Below are 21004 nucleotides of genomic sequence, written 5' to 3'. Positions count from 1 at the left end.
AACACTACTCTCTGTGCCTGGTAAGGTCCTTGCTAGGGTTGTCCTCAATAGGATCTGTGATCACTTGCTTACCTACCAGCAACTGGAACAGTCTGGTTTTACGCCTAAGAAGTCTACCATCGACTGCATCCTGGCACTGAGGGCTCTCATGGAGTACAAACGCGAATATCGGCAGAGTTTCTTTGCAGCCTTTGTCGATTGCTCTGTGGGACATCCTGAGGGTTCACGGGATCCCCTCGAGGTTGCTGGATATCATAGCTGGCCTGTACACTGGTACTGTAAGTGCTGTGAAGAGTGGAGTTTTCCCAGTTGATTCTGGGGTTCATCAGGGGTGTGTTCTTGCACCTACTCTGTTCAATGCTTGTTTGGACTGGGTGTTGGGCAAGGTCGTGGGGTCCAGCGGCTGTGGGGCATCTGTTGGTGAAGAAAGATTCACAGATCTTGACTTTGCTGATGATGCTGTGATCTTTGCAGAGTCAATGGAGGCTCTGATCGGGGTGCTCGAGAGACTGAGTGAGGAGTCTGAGTGTCTGGGCTTGCGAGTGTCCTGGATAAAAACTAAGATCCAGGCCTTTAATGACCTCTTGGGCACAGCCATCAGCAGTGTGTCTGTTTGTGGAGAGAGTGTCGACCTTGTCTAGAGGTTTACTTACTGTGGCAGTGACATTCATGTCTCTGATGACTCTTCCTGTGAAGTCAGTAGATGGATTGGGAGAGCATGGGTGGTCATGAGGTCGCTGGAAAGGGGTTTGTGGTGCTCCCGATATCTATGCAAAAGGATGAAGGTCCAAGTCTTTAGAATCCTGGTGCTTCCTGTCTTGCTATATGGTTTTGAGACATGGACGCTATCCAGTGACCTAAGACGAAGACTGGACTCCTTTGGTGCTGTATCTCTCCAGAAAATCCTTGGGTACCATTGGTTTGACTTTGTGTTGCTCATGGAGTCCTGAATGAGGTACATTACCTGCATTGTGAGGGAGCGTCAGTTACGGCACTATGGCCATGTGGTGCGTTTCCCCGAGGATGATCCAGCTCATAAGATCCTCATTGTTGGGGACCCGAGTTGCTGGACCAGGCCAAGGGGTCGCCCACTTAACACCTGGCTGTGGCAGATAGAGGGTTATTTCCGGAGGGTGCACTTGCATTTTGGGGGTGCACTTGCTTCAACATCTTGTACATGCAGATGGAATAACACGTTTTTTCGGGCGGAAGTGGTGCTCTGAGTTAGAGATCTACACTACCAATTGTAAACTCCAGAAGTGGCTCTACTCCGTTGGGCCCTTGAGCAAGGCCCTTAACAGCTTCATCCTAGGAATGATGTTAACCCGAATCTCAACCTCTCTCTCCTCCTAGCACAAGAGAATAGCCAATGCTGATTTGACCACTACTGAGTTAAACAGACTTTATAACGCAGCTTTGTCCAACAAAGTGGAATCAGAAAATACATTGATGAAGAATAATAGTAAATCAATGTATTTTTATATTGTGTATACGTTTTTTTCACTGACGATTTCTAATCTAGCACCTATGCCACAGATTTCTGATATAGCACCTATTCCGCAGATCCGTGTCATTACGCGGTAAAGCGGTATAGGCCGCATCATTACGCAGTATAGGTGCTAGAGTAGAAATCATAAGTGAACAATCGTATACAAAATAAAAAATGTATATCGATTTTACTATTATTCTTCATTTAAATTGTTCATTTGTTTTTGGGTCAATAATCTTTCTTGTTGAAACAAGGTGACGATGACCCAACAACTCGTTTAGAATTCAAATCTAATTGCGTCCTTTAAGGAATCAATAAAGAGTTTTAGTTATAACCCTTTTGTTTTCCATTTGGAGGACATGAACTTACTGGCAGAGTGAGTGAGAGAGTGAGAGAGAGAGAGAGAGAGAGAGAGAGAGGATCACTGCTGTGTCTTTAAGAGAGAGCGCACAACCATCGAGATGGGCGGGCAGAGCGCGCAGCTGACGGCTATTTGTACCACGTGACAAGCGGAAGCTACAGTTTCTCTTCTCACTCTTAGCAGTAATATCAGCGGCCATCGCTGTCATCCTCGCAGCGTTGCTTTCAGCTCCGATGGAGCGAAGCCGCGACAAATGGTGATGATGGTGACGACGACTGCGCGGCTCGGTGGCATCCGCACTGTTTAAACCCATAACTGTCACCGTGTTATTTTCTTTTTTTGGCTCAAGTCGTTTTTTGTTTTCTTTTTTTTTTTTTTTTTATAAGGAGGACGTGAGAGGAGCTCTCTTGCTTTCTTGTCGGAGAGGATTTATTTGTGGGGCGTAACGCATTTTATTGGGGGCCTCCTAGTCGTCGACCAGAGTAGGTAAGTTGTAACGAGTTCGAAGACCGTAAGACACAGAGTATGGGCTGTATAAGTTTGGACATTATTGGCGGGACCGCGTCCACTTTGTGCGGAAAAGGCAGGCGGTGAACTGTTGGCTTCTGGACTGCGGCGCTCTTCGGCCCCATTCGGTAGTTTCTGCACCAACGCCCCGGACAAATGGATAATAATAAGTAGAGATGTGAAAGACAGCTGCCTAATGCAGTAAAATTACACACGTAGAGCCTTCATGGTGCGTTGTAAAACAGAACCCAACGCGCTAAATACTCTTAAGGGATACGGTCGCTAGAAGGCTTCAGAAATAATACCTATGAAGGGACAAAGTTGACATCTGCTTAGGCGACTTCAACTTGTAGTCGCATCTTTGGCTGCAGTAATAACTCGCTCCGTAGGGTTGGGTAGTGTTGCGGTTGTTATGTCAGCGTACCTTGTAAAATTGTTTTTTATTGAAAGGGTTGGGGAGCGCGTGCTCGCCTATTAGCGCCGCATTCACTGGTTTTCGAGAGCGGATCCCGGGCACACACTTGTCTGCTAGCAAACTAGTCCGAGCTGTTTGAAACACTCTGCATTCCTTGTTTTAGATATTTTACATTTATTCCGATACTAGCATTTTTTCTTTACTAATGTTCTGGATGGGATGTAGTGCAGTTGTCTCTGATCGTCTCTGCTCTTTGGATGATCAACTTTTTCGATAGTTGCGAACATGTTATGAAGATCCTTGTTTGGTTTTGAGGACGTATTACACTAATTCATTTAATGTCTAATGTGGTAAGCTTTACTTGGATGTTATCGTGTCTTTTAAAGTTAAGGAATTTCAGTGAACTCTTCCAAGTTTAATTTTGGTTCTTCGTCTTTATTCGTTATTGAGCGACCATCAATATTTAATAAGATAGCAGAAAGACTGCTGCTAGGGACTCGATTCCAATGACGCCAGCCATTTGAATTCCGCAAACGACGTATTTTTGTGACTGTACTAATTCTTTTATCGTATGTGTGAAATTGCTTAACCTGTGAGTGACTGGAGTACGTTATGTTCCCACTAGTTTCAGTCATAGTGAAAGTTAAAACAGGACATATCTTAAGCGTAAGCCTTACTGACGTTTTTTCATTACTAACAATCAAAGTTGCTATGGTTATGAATTGTTGGTATTTAATACGTTACTGTAACTATAAACTTGTTACTTAAATCTGAACACAACAATTTAAAATTTGTGTTGAGTGAGCCAGTGTCCGCAACCACCAAGTCAGATTCCACTTAAGTATATGGGTTCTCTCCTGATAAAGTGATTCTCCTCCAGTGAGTGTTGTTTTTGGGATGTGCTAAGAAATCCCACATGGACATGAGAAGGAACACCAAAGTCCACAGAGCGGGTTGTATTAAAAGTAGCACCACCATGAAGCACTGCAGACTTCCATGCTATGGGATTGTGAAATGTATTGGTTTGCATTGATTTCTGTTATCAGCTGTTAACTTATCAGTCTTTTTTAAATATAACCATATGCTTATATCCTAGATACCTTTACAGAGAAAACATGATTATAATGCAGTGAGTGAAATTTATGAACATACAAACAGAAGCAAAACTGAAGTTTAGAAAAACACTTGAAGACCTGATGTCTGAAACTGTGACAGAAATATAGACTTCTGAATCCAAAATAGTAGTGTAAGAGTGCATTTGACTTCACAGTAGTACCTAGAAAACAAGTGGAAAAGAATTAGATGGGCCATGAATTTTTTTTTTTTAATATAAATTGAATGGATTACAGCCTCACATACCATATTTAGTTGAACATTCCCAGTAGATCCCATAAAATGTAAGGTTTTTCTTCCATGGGTTTCTGGTCTTTGTATGTCGTTAAGCAATGCTTTGCATGCAGATCGCTCACAATGATGTATAGAATGTTTATGTGAGGGACTCGTTTGGTGCTTTGAAACAGCATTCATATTTGTAAATGCATGTTGGTGATGTGAGTGAAATTTGATTAGTCTTATGGTGTGGTCCCACAGTTTACACCTTTTCAGATGAAATGCACTGGACTGGTTGTCTAGGGAAATGACTCATGTTGTTGGCCCCAGTGATTCAGCCATGTGGATTGCTTTAATATCAGCCCTTAGACTGTCTCCTGTTTGCTTGGTCTGCCCTCCTTCTGTTCCCCAAGCTTGTGCATCTAAATTAGTTTTCATTATAATTAAGGTTATGTCTGTTAGTGTGTATAAGTGGAGACGTCGCAGAAGATGCATGAATTGGCACAAGCAGTGATGTGTGTGGTTTTTCTATAATTCCCTTTGAACATCCACGTTTGAACACTCTATATGTAATTCCTAATCATTTATGAAACCCAGTCTAGTTCAGAGGTTTGGGTATGACTGCATCGGGAGTAAGGTAGTAACTAGCCTCTGGGGTTTGAGTTGCAGCCATTTCATCAGTTTTTTTTTTGCCGTTGAGGCAGCAAGATGTTTAAAAAAAGCACCTTTTTAAAAACGGGCTCTCCTTTTGCTGTGTCTTCTTTTTATTATCTCTGACACTATAAATAGTATGGCGCTCAGCAGGTCTCACCCAGAGGAGACATTTAACATTGCAGTAATTTTTTTGTAGAATGCTTCAAGAAAGTTTCTAGCCCTATAGTCCTCAAGGGGGTGCTGACTTGCTTTTTATGGTATAGATAATTCCAAGAAGAAATGGTGCAGTAGCTCATGATGATCACACTTTTTTCAATTGTGTGTGGTTTTTTTAAGTTTTATTCAGTTATGTGGGCATGCAACTCTAGATCCATCAAATTAAACTATCCAGTTTTTTATTGGACAAGACAGGCTGCGTTCCAGGTTATGATGTATAGAAAGTGTGGGTACATCTGTTACCCCACTGCTTCATTAAGTCCTTTTTTAACCACTCGTGTACACTTGTTAAGTGTAATGGTTAGAATTTCACGCAATACTTAAACTGGAGGTGTACTATGAATTGGACATCCAGTTTGCTTGCAGCATTTTCAGCACTTTGAGCTACATTTTTTTTGTATGAAAATGTGCTATATAAATAAATGATTTTTTTTTTTTCAGTTGCACTTTTGATCAAAGATTTCAAATTTTATTATGCGGAATTAGGGCTGGGCGATTTGGCCTAAAATCAAAATCTCGATTAATTGAACATTTTAACATTTTATGATTAATGAACGATTTATTTTATTTTTTAATTTTTTTGCCCTCATAGTTCATTGACAAGTTTTGTACAATGAAAATGCTCACATATTATAAGTGAGAGATTTTTTGAATGGTGTATTACTTGATTTTAAAATAATTGAAGGAAACACACTATCTGTGATTATTTATTGAACATCAATGTTGAACTGAAATTAAATCACACATTGCCTAAAATGAACAGTCACTTTGTTCTTATAAAAAAAGTAAAAGTAACTTGCATATTTGGAAACAAAATAAATTATTTTCAATGTTTTTCTTATTAAAAGTAGAAAATAAGCAGAATCTCTTCTAAATAAAAACTTATATATCCTGTAAATATTTTAAACAGTGCATTTCTTGCATCTTCTGTAAACAGATATTTTAATGTGCAATGTATCAATGTAAACAGATTGTTGTAATGAAAATAGAACTCTCTAAACACTGTTGCATGAGGTGATCTTGGCGATCTTGTCATGTCACTATATGAACATGAATTTACTCTAAGTTCTTACTAAGAAACACGAGCATGTTAACCTTTTCAGGTTTCAGGCAGGACCCGAGGCATGTAACAATGTTTCCGCCCGAACTGAAAACCCGCTCTGATGGGGAGCTAGTAGCTGGTATGCAGAGATACTTTTTTGCCAATTTACTTAGAGTGGGAAAGTGTACATGATGCTTCCTCCACCAGTCCAGTGGATTTGCCTCACTATCCAGCATGGGGGACACCAAATAGCTGCTCATCTCTGCTTCTAGCGATTGCTGAAGTGACAGAGTGGGTGTAGCTGAACTTGCTGAAGGTGTTGCCTCACTCCCTTTAAAAAAGCTTCCTAATGACCTCTTTTTTGCTACTGCTGATGAAGTTGTTGGTTCTGCAGTCTCTGTAATCTGACTTTCTCTGCAGACTTCAGCTTCTGACATCTTCTCCATCTCTGTTTTCACTTTCTCCTGAATGGTGGGGACATTGTGAGCAGAAATGTATGTAGCTTTAAATCTGGGATCAACAAAGCTGGCTGTGTCCAGTAGCTCTTCTGTGATAGGATCTGAGTACTTCTCCTTAAGGTGCCTGAGGATGCTGGTTTTGATAGTTTTAGTCCGCTCCACATCATCTTCCTCCTCAGCAAGCACTCGTGAATTGAGGATGTGCAGTACAGGCTTTACAAATGAAATGGTCACATACTCTTCCCCTGATAGGGCGTCTGTGAACTCTATCAAGGGGGAAAGAGCCTTGCTGACAGCCTCTAAGACATCCAGGTCAGCCCACGATGGAACAAGGTGCCTGGATTTTTTGTCTTCAGAAAGGACCTGTGTAATAGCTTTCCTTTGTTCGAGGACTCTTGCAATCATCATTTGCATCAGTCCCCATCTGGTAACGCATGCTGTTTTCAGCTTGTGTTGTGGCAGGTTCAGTTCTTGTTGCAACTTCATTAATGCCTTCTTTTTTTTCCAGCTATAGGAAAAAACACTGACTGTTTTTGCACACCCTCACTGCACATGTCACACATTGATCTTTCAATCCATTTTCTGAAATACACAATTAATAATTTTTTTATTATTGACAATATTTTATTTATACCTGAAGCTTTAACAGTACCAAAATTAATGAGCCTCTTATATTTCTTAAATAATATCAGATTAACAACACATTTTTACAAAACAATGATTTTTATTTTAATGATGTAGTGTTCTGTTACATTGTAATGTGAACTTAACGTTGTAACACTGTAATATCAAGCATATTGTAACATTTATAAAGGTGCTTTATGAACAAATTTAGCGTAGCCAGAATATAGTAAACGCCAGATATGCCCAATTTGATAACATCCCAATGCTATTATATTTAATTAAGCTGACGTGTATTTACCAATTGCAAGGTGTAGTCGGTGTCCAAAACACTGCTGCCGTAACCATCCATTAAGCGCAGCAGCTTTGACAACATTAGCACCGTTGTCTGTTGTAATGGCTGAAAGTTTTTCTTCCGCGAGGTCCCATTCAGAAAGCATATCTTTCAGATCTTGTGCAATCATATCTGCCATGTGATCGGCTGGAAAATATGCCGTCTCAAGGCATCTCTGGCGCAGCTTCCAATCGTCGTCAATGTAGTGCAAAGTAAGGCTCAAGAATGGGTGCATCGTCCTACTTGACCAGAGATCAGATGTGGCTGCAAAGTGTTGAACATTTTTCAGTTCAGCAGCTACATTTTTACAACATGTCTTGTACATGTCTGGCAGCACAGATTTAGAAAAATGTGATCGCGATGGTACAGTGTATCTTCTGTCGAGAGTTTTAACGAGGTGTTTAAACCCGCTTCGCTCCACTGTAGCCAAGGGAGTCGTATCCTTTGCGATGTAATAACAAATAGCGTCAGTTATTTCTTTCCATTTTCTTGAACTCTTCTCATACTGTTCTCGTACTGCTCTTGTTGCTCAGTTGTGTCGGTATTTAAGCTCTCCATGCTTGAAATGTCAGCGGAATAACGTAACGTGACTCCACACGCGGTAGTGTTTTTAAAGGGAAAGTAATCGAAATAATCGACCTGGAAAAATTTGATCGATTATAGGTTCTGAATGTCGATTTCAATTACTTTTCAATTAATCACCCAGCCCTATGTGGAATTGTTTTCCCTCTTGTCATTCTAACAAGCACACTTTTTTTTATAATATTCTTTTGTGTTGCACATATGTGATTTAATCCTTTATTTAACAAATATATTACCAGAGAAATTATTAAAAATGAAATGACCTATGTTAGCAGCCTGAGTTAGATATCCTCTTGAAGCAATAGAAAGGCATCCTATACCCTATGTTTGTATTTATGTGTAATTTTTCCTTTCACCTTTTTTAGTTATTTTCTTGGTACAACAGTGAAGAATATGTTTAAAGCATAGTGCAAACAGTTGGTATCGGCATAGCATTCCTATGTTTTTCTTTTTGCTATCGATCTAAGGTCATTCGATGAACAATACATTATGTGCCCTGCTTCACCAGCTGCATCTAGAAGTGTATTATATGCTAGGAATCCATTAATACTGTGGGGCAATGTTAACTGGGGTCAAAATCCAACTAGCGTAGGTGTTAAACTGCATGTTTAAAAGTGCCATTTTTCAAACCTGTATACATTTGTAACTGGTTATCTTGTGTTAGGCTCATGAACCCCATATTGTTCAGGTTGTTTTTCAGAAACGCATCACAGGTGTTCATAAAATCTGAGTGCTGGAAGAAATTGTAGGGTATTTAAAGGTGGCAATATACCGGTTAAGTTGCATATTCTAGTTTAGTTTCTTGACATCAATTATGCAGATAGTGTCAGGGTTTTCATAATTGACATTTTTAGTCGTTATTTACTTCAAGAGGCTACCTTATAACTACCTAAAGCAGTGTGCTCCTTGAAGAGACCTTTGATCAGCATGATCCTGTTCAAGCTGATGCTTCTGCTTTATATGGAGCACCTTTTTAAAAATCCATTTAATTTTCAGCAAAGTTAACATGGGTTATTTCTGCTTCTGCATTGCTGTAGGTATTCAGATATTAAACTTCCATTGCCCTACAAACCAGGGAGGCTACTGTACTTTACAAGCAGTTATTTGATGCTTTTTCAGTATTCTTGATGCTGTGATATTCTAAAATGCAACTTACTGTTGAATTTTATTTTGTATCTTGAAAGTGAGTGACCATTATGGAATTTAAATGCTGTATAGTCACTATTTATTAGTGTGGACATCGCACAAATATGTGTGATCAGATAATACATCAAGTGCTGCCAGCCTTACAGTTGGCGAGCTAACAGTTTATTACTCAACATTGGGGAATTTCATCCTAATGGATGCAGCATCTAGGAGCAACAGCTCAACTATGAGGTGGTAGACTACATAAACTCTTAGGGCAGGGCCAGACTGCAAAGTGCTAAATTGTGTATAAATCATGTCTGTTGCATCATTCACAACCGAGTTACAAACCTACTCTGGATGCGACCTCGGCCTAAGAAGTGTGTGTTGGGAGCTTCATGAAATGGATTTTCATTTTTGAGCAAATGCACTCAACACTTGGATCACTATGCCCAATGCCAAGCATTGGCTGGAGTGGTGTACACCTTGCTGTCATTGGCCTCTGAAGCAGTACTAAAGACTTCTTGAAATGATGAATCACACTTCACTATCTGGCAGTCTGCTGGTTAAACCTTGATTTGGTGGATGCCAGACTGCGTAGTACCCACTATAAAGTTTGGTGTAGGTGGGATAATGTTCTGCAGCTGTTTTTTCAGGATCTGGACTACTTTGTTTTCTATCTTCAGAACCTGAACTTGCATTTGGACTTTTTGCTTAATGGTGAGGTATAAAACCACCTAAGTTGAATCATGTAATGCACCACTATGGTATTTAAAAGATAAAATGGAATTGCTTAACATCTAAAATATTTTTAAAGTACTTCCATACAACAAAGTTTAATTATGAAATTTCTATTGAGTCAATGAACAGTTCTTTGCAGAACAAATGTCGAACGTCTATTTGTCTTTCTTTGACATCAGTAGACTGTATATTGATGGCATATTAACAGATCTTTTTCAAGAGTGCATATTCACTTAAAGCTAATGTTTTAATGAAGTTTCATTCCAGGCTGGTGTGCTGCTTTGAATGTATATGCCTGCTAATATTTAAAATCGACACCTATGTTCGTTTTATGTCCACAGATTTCAACAAGAAAACACTTTTTTTTTTTTTTTAAGCAGTTTAGTTTAGTCTCTAAAGTCATTAGTGCTTTCTAATACAGAGCCATGTCAATGTTTTAAGGCATTTCTTTGCCTGTGGTCTCCTTTTGTGATGCTGGTCTTTAGAGACTCCTGTTATTTAATAGTGTGTTTTCTATGATTCCACATTACTGTATCTTTGCTAAATGAAACTTAACCAAGTAGTATTTAAATTTCTGTACATGCAGTCTGTCATGCCACAGACAGGATTTCTAATGTTGCCATTCAGTTAAATGCAGTGCATCTTATTTTGTCTAATGTTTTGCAGACATGTAGCTCTTCACTTTAGAATTGTCAGTGTCTTCTCAGGTTATGCTTATAGAATGAGATTTATATACTTGCATCTGTGATGGTAACACAGCAGAGACTATACATTCAAGTACTCCTCATTACTCCACCTCTTCTGTCTGCCTGAAATAGTTACAGAAACCTTTTTTTTTTTTTTTTAAAAATAACGCTCGTTTTACCTAGAATAATTCTTTGCTGGTGACGACTCTTGGTTTGTGTTATGCTTGCTTTTTCACTCCCATTTGTTTGATATGGATCCCCTCTACCCTTGTAATATTAGTAGGAGCATGCTTTGATCTGTGTGTATGGAGTTGATTAAAGGAGTACTTCCACTTTTTTTTTTATATACATTTGTTACTTACTCCATGCTTGTAGTAATGGTTGAGACAATTTTTAGTGGTTGTGGGTTTTTTTTTTTATTTTTGTCACAGTGGTTTTGTAAGGGGATCAGTGTGAAACTAAAGAATATCAGTTTCCTGTTGAGTATGATATCTTAGTTTACTTGTATTATATGTTCAAAATCCAGTGGTATGCTTATAATTTCCTAATTGTGTATGTTTGCTTAAAATATTCTTTTAATAAGCCACTTATGAAAAATTTTCATGGACAGCTGGGGAGTGTTGATGGTTATGTTGCATTAGAGCACCATGGGTTCGGAATCCTTTCAGCATAAACAAGTGTATGTTGGATGCCCTGGTTGTTGATTCCATAAAGCATGCTCGTATCCAGTGTTTCAAGGTGAATCCTTAGCTAAAGAACCCTAATTTGAGGAAATTTAAGACTTACTGCATAACTGGGGATGAAATTTTGATGTCAATATGTGCAATAATTTAGGCATGGCCAATCTTCAATACTAGAATAAAGGTTCAAGGCAGTGCCAGCAAGAGCATGTGTAGAGTTCTGATGTGAGAATGTAATCCATTTTCATTATTATGCAATATTAGCCTCATTTGACTGTCCTAAATGTGAAAACGATTGACCACAATCCTTCAGCTTTACAACTGTGTTGCTGCTGGGTGAACATTCAGAGGCAAGTCACCCACCTATTTCTCCGGATATAGCCCCATGTGATTAGCTACATTTATTGGTTGCAGTCGGTCATGATTGTTAAGGCTGGGCAAAAGTAGGAGAAACACTTAAATAAGAACTTGGAGCTGAGTATAACATGCTAGAATAGTTTTTTAGACATTTTTAGAATACCAAGAAAGATAACTCTAATATTGGCAGGTAAATTATTCCAGAGTTGCTGCCAATTAATTTTGCTTTCAAGAGTTTTATTCCTTGGAATTTTAAGGAGCTCTGCACTTTAAGTGTATACAATACTGTAAGCATTAATATTTTAAGATAAGGAGTGACTAATCATTTTATGACTTATAAGTAAAAAGGAAACTTTTAAAATCTGTTACTTGAAAGCCAATATAGCAGTTTAAGAGTTTTGTGGCTTCTGTGATCCTTGCTGCTATACTTTTAATTGAACTTGTGAGCTATAAGAAACATTTTAATAGCCCGTCTACATCTTTCGTATTAAAAAGGCACCTTTTTATTTCTAACATATAGGGGGGTGGGCTAAATTGATATCTATAGATTAGATGAATTTTTGTGTAGAATGAGTTTTTTGTTTCACCACTCAAATTTCAGCATAGTGTGACTCCAGACACTACACTACACTCTGCTACACTCATCTGCTCTTTGATTTTTATAGTTGTTCAAAGAACAGATTTTGAAAACTCTTCTGGTGCTATAAATGTGTTCTCCTGCTGTTGTTTTTTGTTCCCAATTTACTCATGAATCTGAGATCCAATGTGTTACTGCTGCTTTGATAAAACTGTTAATCATTTGACTTGCCAAGCAAATGCTGGTTTACCTTTTCATTAATAATAATGAAACACAACTTCCATATTTCAGATTTTCCTTTTGTTGTAGCAAATTACATTTTAAAGAGCCTTGTCCGGATTCTCAATTCTGGCTTTCTATCTGTTTCTGTGCTTTAGAATTCCCACTGTAAAGAGCCAACACGCTGTGTCCTGCAATGTTTCCGTTTTTATGTAGCTTCCGGTTTGACGCACAATGCCTAAAACATTAAGACATGTGGCCAGGGTATTTTTTTAATTACACCTTAAAGTGTCAACTGCATCTGTAAAGGAGAGAAAGGTATACAAATTATGAGGAACCTGACTTTTTACTGGGTTAACTTCGTAAGGGGCACAGGAGCTGCTTTTCTGGATGATGCTACAGGTACTGACATGCTTTTAATTGAGTGCTGTGATATTAACTGTACCCTGAAGTTGCCCATTGGACACCTCCTAAATAACTAATTAAAATAGAGTCTTCACATGCATCTTTTAAGCAGTAGTTCACAATTTATAAGCCTGTAATGCTTTACAAACATATCATGAAAAAAACATTTTGCACATGAATATTAAAAGCATGTAGCACTCAGAATTTTAGGCTCACCTATACTGCATAATTTGGTGCAACTGTAAATAGGGGAGAAAAACTAAGGTGGTGTTCTTTCCATCTGTTCATTGATCGCCAGCTCCAGCCTGCAGTGCTGAATTGACATCCCTTGCTGAGGAGTATCAAGTTGAATCTGGTCTTACACACCTACTCTGTTGGCTAATAGCTGCTTTTTTGCCATTATGATGGTGCATCTCATGCACACACACATTCATACATGAAAGCATCACTATTTGAAAACACTATGCTTTTTGAACATTCGATCTTCCCTGCTTTCTGTGTTATGGTGCATGGTAATGACCATGCAGACAGACTTAAGTTTGTATACTTGGTACACAGTTGGCATAACACTGCCAGATCTAAACGCTAGTGTGGCAAATTGCTTGCATACTAAAGTGACTATAGCTGCTGGTTGAAGTCCCATTTTACTTATGGTGCCAAGCAGAGTTGTATTGCGGTGCAGTAATCTATTAGCCAGCGAAAGTGCTGTGAAGAAGCTTTCTGTTACGGTTCTGCCCTTGTCCAGTCTGATAGTGGTCATGGGGCATCATATCTTTGATTGCCATTGCAGCTAATCGTTCTGAGCAGGCATCAGCCACAGCACTGCTCTTGTGAAAAGAATAGAGATAAATGCCATCAGCTCGGAGAGGGAGGGCAAAGTTCGTTGTACCATGTGAATATCACTGAGAGAATAAAACTGAATAAAACAAGCGCTAACTTCTACAAGCAGTAAAAATTTACACTAGGTGTTATAGACTCAAATCATATGTGTGTTTTTATTATAGTAATAATGATAATTACAGCTCACTACTCAAAACACGGAGCGCCCAGTCTTGAATCCGATACCTTTTGAGTTATAAGGCAACAGTTATTACCTCTGCACCATTCAAGAATACATATCAACTTCCTGTCAATTAACATTTGAGTTTGGATTTTAATTTATTGACAGCAACATGTACAGTGCATCCAGAAAGTATTCACAGCGCATCACTTTTTCCCGCATTTTGTTACAGCCTTATTCCAAAATGGATTAAATTCATTTTTTTTCTCAGAATTCTACACTCAACACCCCATAATGACAACATGAAAAAAGTCTACTTAAGGTTTTTGCAAATTTATTAAAAATAAAAAAACTGAGAAATCACATGTACATAAGTATTCACAGCGTTTGCTCAATACTTTTGTTGATGCACTTTTGGCAGCAATTACAGCCTCAAGTCTTTTTGAATATGATGCCACAAGCTTGGCACACCTATCCTTGGCCAGTTTCGCCCATTCGTCTTTGCAGCACCTCTCAAGCTCCATCAGGTTGGATGGGAAGTGTCGGTGCACAGCCATTTTAAAATCTTTCCAGAGATGTTCAATCGGATTCAAGTCTGGGCTCTGGCTGGGCCACTCAAGGACATTCACAGAGTTGTCCTGAAGCCACTCCTTTGATATCTTGGCTGTGTGCTTAGGGTCGTTGTCCTTCTGAAAGATAAACTGTCTCCTCAGTCTGTGGTCCAGAGCGCTCTGATGCAGGTTTTTATCCAGGATGTTTCTGTACATTGCTGCAGTCATCTTTCCCTTTCTCCTAACTAGTCTCCCAGTTCCTGTCACTGAAAAACCTCCCCACAGCATGATGCTGCCACCACCATGCTTCACTGTAGGGATGGCATTGGCCTGGTGATGAGCGGTGCCTGGTTTCCCCCAACGTGACGCCTGGCATTCACACCAAAGAGTTCAATCTTTGTCTCATCAGACTAAAGAATTTTGTTTCTCATGGTCTGAGAGTCCTTCAGGTGCCTTTTGGCAAACTCCAGGCGGGCTGCCATGTGCCTTTTACTAAGGAGTGGCTTCCGTCTGGCCACTCTACCATACAGGCCTGATTGGTGGATTGCTGCAGAGATGGTTGTCCTTCTGGAAGATTCTCTTTTCATAGAGGACCTATGGAGCTCTCGCAGAGTGACCATCGGGTTCTTGGTCACCTCCCTGAATAAGGCCCTTCTCTCCCAATCACTCAGTTTAGATGGCCAGCCAGCTCTAGGAAGAGTCCTGGTGGTTTCGAACTTCTTCCACTTACGGATGATGGAGGCCACTGTGCTCATTGGGACCTTCAAAGCAGCAAAAATTTTTCTGTAACCATCCCCAGATTTGTGCCTCGAGACAATCCTGTCTCGGAGGTCTACAGACAATTCCTTTGACTTCATGCTTGGTTTGTGCTCTGACATGAACTGTCAACTGTGGGACCTTCTCTAGACAGGTGTGTGCCTTTCCAAATCATGTCCAGTCAACTGAATTTACCACAGGTGGACTCCAATGAAGCTGCAGAAACATCTCAAGGATGATCAGGGGAAACAGGATGCACCTGAGCTCAAATTTGAGTTTCATGACAAAGGCTGTGAATACTTATGTACATGTGCTTTCTCAATTGTTTTATTTTTAATACATTTGCAAAAATCAAGTAAACTTTTTTCATGTTGTCATTATGGGGTGTTGTGTGTAGAATTATGAGGGAAAAAAATGAATTTAATCCATTTTGGAATAAGGCTGTAACATAACAAAATGTGGAAAAAGTGATGCACTGTGAATACTTTCCGGATGCACTGTAGATCATATGCTTTTTGTTTTTTTCCCACTTTGGTTATATTCAATAGAAGCACATGTGTATTTGATATTTGGGCTGAAGTCTTCACATACTATACACTTCACGTCATTTAGTATAACCTAGAAAAATGTGCTTTAGGTACAGTGGTGTGAAAAACTATTTGCCCCCTTCCTGATTTCTTATTCTTTTGCATGTTTGTCACACAAAATGTTTCTGATTATCAAACACATTTAACCATTAGTCATATATAACAGAAGTAAACACAAAATGTATTTTTTAAATAATGGTTTTTATTATTTAGGAAGAAAAAAAAATCCAAACCTACATGGCCCTGTGTGGAAAAAGTAATTGCCTCCTGAACCTAATAACTGGTTGGGCCACCCTTAGCAGCAATAACTGCAATCAAGCGTTTGCGATAACTTGCAATGAGTCTTTTACAGCGCTCTGGAGGAATTTTGGCCCACTCATCTTTGCAGAATTGTTGTAATTCAGCTTTATTTGAGGGTTTTATAGCATGAACCACCTTTTTAAGGTCATGCTATAGCATCTCAATTGGATTCAGGTCAGGACTTTGACTAGGCCACTCCAAAGTCTTCATTTTGTTTTTCTTCAGCCATTCAGAGGTGGATTTGCTGGTGTGTTTTGGGTCATTGTCCTGTTGCAGCACCCAAGATCGCTTCAGCTTGAGTTGACAAACAGATGGCCGGACATTCTCCTTCAGGATTTTTTGGTAAACAGTAGAATTCATGGTTCCATCTATCACAGCAAGCCTTGCAGGTCCTGAAGCAGCAAAACAACCCCAGACCATCACACTACCACCACCATATTTTACTGTTGGTATGATGTTCTTTTTCTGAAATGCTGTGTTCCTTTTACGCCAGATGTAACGGGACATTTGCCTTCCAAAAAGTTCAACTTTTGTCTCATCGGTCCACAAGGTATTTTCCCAAAAGTCTTGGCAATCATTGATGTTTCTTAGCAAAATTGAGACGAGCCCTAATGTTCTTTTTGCTTAACAGTGGTTTGCGTCTTGGAAATCTGCCATGCAGGCCGTTTTTGCCCAGTCTCTTTCTTATGGTGGAGTCGTGAACACTGACCTTAATTGAGGCAAGTGAGGCCTGCAGTTCTTTAGACGTCTTGGGGTCTTTTGTGACCTCTCGGATGAGTCGTGTCTGCGCTCTTGGGGTAATTTTGGTCGGCCGGCCACTCCTGGGAAGGTTCACCACTGTTCCATGTTTTTGCCATTTGTGGATAATGGCTCTCACTGTGGTTCGCTGGAGTCCCAAAGCCTTAGAAATGGCTTTATAACCTTTACCAGACTGATAGATCTCAATTACTTCTGTTCTCATTTGTTCCTGAATTTCTTTGGATCTTGGCATGATGTCTAGCTTTTGAGGTGCTTTTGATCTACTTCTCTGTGTCAGGCAGCTCCTATTTAAGTGATTTCTTGATTGAAACAGGTGTGGCAGTAATCAGGCCTGGGGGATGGCTACGGAAATTGAACTCCGGTGTGATACACCACAGTTAGGTTATTTTTAACAAGGGGCAATTACTTTTTCACACAGGGCCATGTAGGTTTGGTTTTTTTTTTTCCTCCCTAAATAATAAAAACCATCATTTAAAAACTGCATTTTGTGTTTACTTGTGTTATATTTGAGTAAAGGTTAAATGTGTTTGATGATCAGAAACATTTTGTGTGACAAACATGCAAAAGAATAAGAAATCAGGAAGGGGGCAAATAGTTTTTTACACCACTGTATGTGTTCAGCATTTCTTGCCTCATTTCCTTTCATCCTACACTTACCCAGATCTTTGTAGACACGGAACATACAAAGTGCACGTGTTCCTAATAATGATATACTGTATTTACCTTGTACAACTCAAGGCACCTCGCATGCAGATAAGTAGCCTTGGCTTGAGCTGGGATAACTTTGCCCGAGTTGAATTCAGTGGTGGGCTGGGATTAGGAGTTTTTTTTTTTTCGTACCCTTCAGGGATTCTAGTGTTAATATAGTAAATTCTGAATCTTTTTTTTTTTTTTTTTGTTTAGGGATCTCTTCAAGACCTTTCCCTTGCGTGTTTATTACTCAGTTATTTTAAAATTGGCAGAAGTATTAAATGATCTGAAAAGTGTGTTACACACCATCCAAACGGTGAACAAAATTGTGCTTTGATCCTCATGCCGAGTTTAAATTATATCCTCAGATATGCAGATTTCACTCAACATTCTTCCTGCGTCTTCCTGGTTTTCCTCCTATATTCAAAATGGTTATAAGTGTAGGTGAGCATGTATGGTTTTCACACTTTAGAGAAGGCACATATAAATATAAAAACAAATTTTTTAGGTGCGACTTTTCACAACTGTGAAACTGAAGTGGTGACTGTAAGCGCCCAGCATGATTGGGTGTCAGTGCTACTATTACGGTCTCGGTCATTCTTGCAGTAGGAGGTATGTTTCAGTCATATTGTTGTATGGCTTGCTTGTGTGACTACTTATCATGTTTTCAGACTTGAAGCACTGGATATTACTAGACTGGAAGTACTTTTTGGGGGGGGGGGAACCACAGTTCTCCTCTTTTCTGCATAGGCCCAACCCCCCAACTCTCTCCAAACTGGTTGCTCACTTGTATCACTTAAAGGGCTCAATACATGCATTATACTTGATTAACCTTTTATACTGTCAAAGTACATCTTTATACATGAGCAAAAGTGGTGTAATTTAGGATATTTAATATTTTAGTTACATTTCCCTGCATGCTTTGTGTTACTTTAAAAGCATTTTCACAACTTCAGTTTTCAGTGAACCTTATTGTAGGAGAGAGAGAGAGAATAACACTACGACATTAAGTCTCCTTCAGTGCTAGACAGCACCATATTTCAAAGTAGTTTTATGAATGTTGCAAAAACCTATTAAGTCAATGAAAACCAATAATGATATTTTTACATACCTAATTGTCTCAAATCATACTTTTCCATGTTGTCTGCACTTTTTCAGTAATAAAATATGATTTACACATGTATATGCCAAGATGAGCAGAGTGTCACAGCAAAGTAAATCTCTTCTGTCCTAAGTCAAACCACAAAGTGAAAGGTTGATTACCATTGTAAACTAAAGGTTCAGAGAATTCCAATGATGTATAATTGTCTATGATTGATCATTCATATTAAGTCACAGCTGAGTGTAATAGGCAGCAAATTGCAAGTGCAACAACTCACTGTTAAGCACAAAGCTTCTGACCGTTCGTATTTGGTTAATGTGCGATGAGACTTGAACTTTATATTCTAGCAATGTTTTTGGAAAATAATGGCATACATTTGAAGTCCTAGAAAAGTTACAGAATGCTTGTGCTACAGAATATTTAGGCTTGAAGTGAGACTCTGATCAGTTTTGACCTTATTGAGAGTGACTCATTTGGTGATTGCATCAACACTATGCTTGATTTATAAGTATACTTTTGAAGCCTTGAGGAATGCAGTTTTGAGTGTCCTGCATTCAGTCACCATACTCGGACACTGTCTTCTGCATGTTCTTCCTCTGTTAGTTTTCTGAACAGTGCTCCTTTAGTTCTACCTTTGAGTACTGGCAGCATTTCTGCACACGCTACCAAGCACTATTACACTGTACCTACGCTGATTGAATTTTCACAAGGACCCTTTCTTTGATCACTGTATCATGCCACTTTTGTAATCGCAAAAAAGGCATTTCGGCTACTGAACTTTTGAAATCTTGTTGGTAATTCTCGCTTCACAACCCCACATGCATGCAGAAATGAATGATTATGAATGGGGAAATAAAATCAAAGAGTGGCTATGGTGATTCAGGGGGTTTGAAGAGTGAAACTAGATAGTCTTGCACAGCTAATCCATCCCTTTCACTTAAATCTCATATGCTTATTTCCTAGTGACACCACTTGTAACCCAAAAGTGCCTGAGAAACACTGGTTTAGGTGTATTTGTATTGTATATCTACAGGAGCTCTATGGCCTTGTCCAGAACTGTTTCCTGCCCTGTGCTCTGGACTTCCAGGAAAGTAATTATCACCACGCTTTATTCCAGAGATAAAAGGCAAGTAATCTCTAAAGACAAATAAAAATCCACTAAAAGTTTTTGGGGCAACTGCAACAGAAGGCAGAAGATCTGTGAATTGCGGCACAGAAAACCCAATCTAGTGTACAAAATGTAATGTTTAGTCTAGTAATAAACGGAAATTGTTTCAAGGACTGTAAAATTTTAAAAGAAAGTTTGGATGAGTATTATACATAGTTTCAAATTGTTTAGTTGTTTGCAGTGAGGGTTTTTTTTTTTTTTTCCCTTCAAAAATTATATTACTGGATTACTTGTTGAGTAACTATTTGTGTGCAAGACACAGAATATTCCCAAAAAGGGACACAAGTTTGAGGGGACACCTTGTGTCTCATAGTAAAACTTGGCAGTGCTAAACGATACGACATCTAAACTTTATACAATGAGAGCTGACATATTGAAGAACAAAAGAAACTTGATTCCAGGGTTGTGCATCATAAAATGTCTTGGATATGTACTGTAAAATCCAATTGTTCTGGAGAGAAATACCTAAAGCACTTTTTTTTAAAGTTGGTATTGGCATTAAAGATTTCTAAACAGACAAATTATTTATTTAAAAGAGATTGGAGTAGTATGCTCGATATTCTGCTTCCCTTTGTGGCTCCTTTTATTATGTTAGCAGAATAATACCAATTTATTTTTGGTATATAATATAGGTGCAATAATGGCAAAAAACCCATTGGGGCATAAGGGGTTAATTAAACACTTGGTTAGATTTAAGTCTTATGGTGACCTCATTCTTCAAAAGTAAGAATTTTTGAACTGCAGCTATTAAAATTTAGCACCATTTTCTACAAAGTGCCTAATTTTATGCCTATTCCACTTGTTTGCACAAGTTGCATGACCTACATTTGCAATTAGTTTAATCCTCCTTTAGTAAAGTCCAGTTTTTTTTTTGTTTTTTTTTTTTTTCCCTTTCTTCTTGTGGCTCTAAATGTTTCAAGTTTGAGAAGGGGCAGTGTGTGCTTGAATGTACACTGTGATGGTTTTAAGTCAGAAACCAGTCCAATAATTTATATAGTATACGTACCAGACCTCATAACCCTCTACTGGTTTACATGATTCAAATGAAATGCCAGTACGATATGTTAATACTGTCATGGTAATTGTGACTCTGCACCGTATTATTTTGAGATACCTGTGTCCTCAGTGTTTCCTTATTTCTTGATTAAATTGTTTGTGTAAGTTTAACAAAACTAGTTTCCAAAAAAGAGAATGCTTCACAAACCAAATATTTCATATAATTAATGTAGGATATTTGTAACACTACATTGAGTGAAGGAACAAAAGATGTCTAAGTTTATGGAGCTGGCAAAG

The 21004-nt window shown here is 38.8% G+C and overlaps 1 protein-coding gene across 1 annotated transcript in view; it reads left to right on the top strand.

The window, feature by feature from the left end:
• The first annotated feature begins 2007 nt into the window (after nucleotides 1-2007).
• Nucleotides 2008-21004, top strand: part of spsb1 (splA/ryanodine receptor domain and SOCS box containing 1) — a 44610-nt gene continuing 25613 nt past the window's right edge. Inside the window, exon 1 of the mRNA XM_039755519.1 lies at nucleotides 2008-2336. The gene's annotated coding sequence lies outside the window, so the exon portion shown is untranslated. The remainder of the gene's footprint in view (nucleotides 2337-21004) is intronic.

Source organism: Polypterus senegalus, chromosome 6, assembly GCF_016835505.1.
Source record: "Polypterus senegalus isolate Bchr_013 chromosome 6, ASM1683550v1, whole genome shotgun sequence".
Classification (NCBI taxonomy): domain Eukaryota; kingdom Metazoa; phylum Chordata; class Cladistia; order Polypteriformes; family Polypteridae; genus Polypterus; species Polypterus senegalus.
Note: the sequence above shows the minus strand (reverse complement) of the source record. Positions and strands in the feature narration are given on the sequence as shown.